The sequence below is a fragment of the Nicotiana attenuata genome, unplaced genomic scaffold (assembly GCF_001879085.1).
Source record: "Nicotiana attenuata strain UT unplaced genomic scaffold, NIATTr2, whole genome shotgun sequence".
NCBI classification, from domain to species: Eukaryota; Viridiplantae; Streptophyta; class Magnoliopsida; order Solanales; family Solanaceae; genus Nicotiana; species Nicotiana attenuata.
In genome coordinates, this window is record NW_017691699.1 from 1 (window position 1) to 461 (window position 461).

Below are 461 nucleotides of genomic sequence, written 5' to 3' on the forward strand. Positions count from 1 at the left end.
CTATTTTTTCCTCAATTAATCATATTATGGCATTGGAATATAATCAAGCGGAAGCATAAACAATAGTTAAATCACCTAGATTTAGCCTATTATCACACAACAAAATAAAATATACTAAAATCAAGGAGTTGGATTGTTACAGATATAAAATAAAAATATAAATAAAAAGAAACATGTTATCCGGAAGTTTTAAATTTTAAGGTAATTCCAATAACTCAATTTATAATTTGATATTTGTGTCCATGCATCGAGTACTGATACTAATTCTGTTTAATAGATCTGTGTCAGTGCAATCCCAACTTTTGTTAATATAGTAACGACTAATTAATTACATTACATAGGCAAGTGCGCTTTTATGACTAAACTGCCCCACTTTAACGGCTCCTTTTCTTTTTTGTGCAGTCTGTGTACTATTAGAGAAAATGACATAAATAGTCCCGTATGTTTGTGGGTTAGTCTAA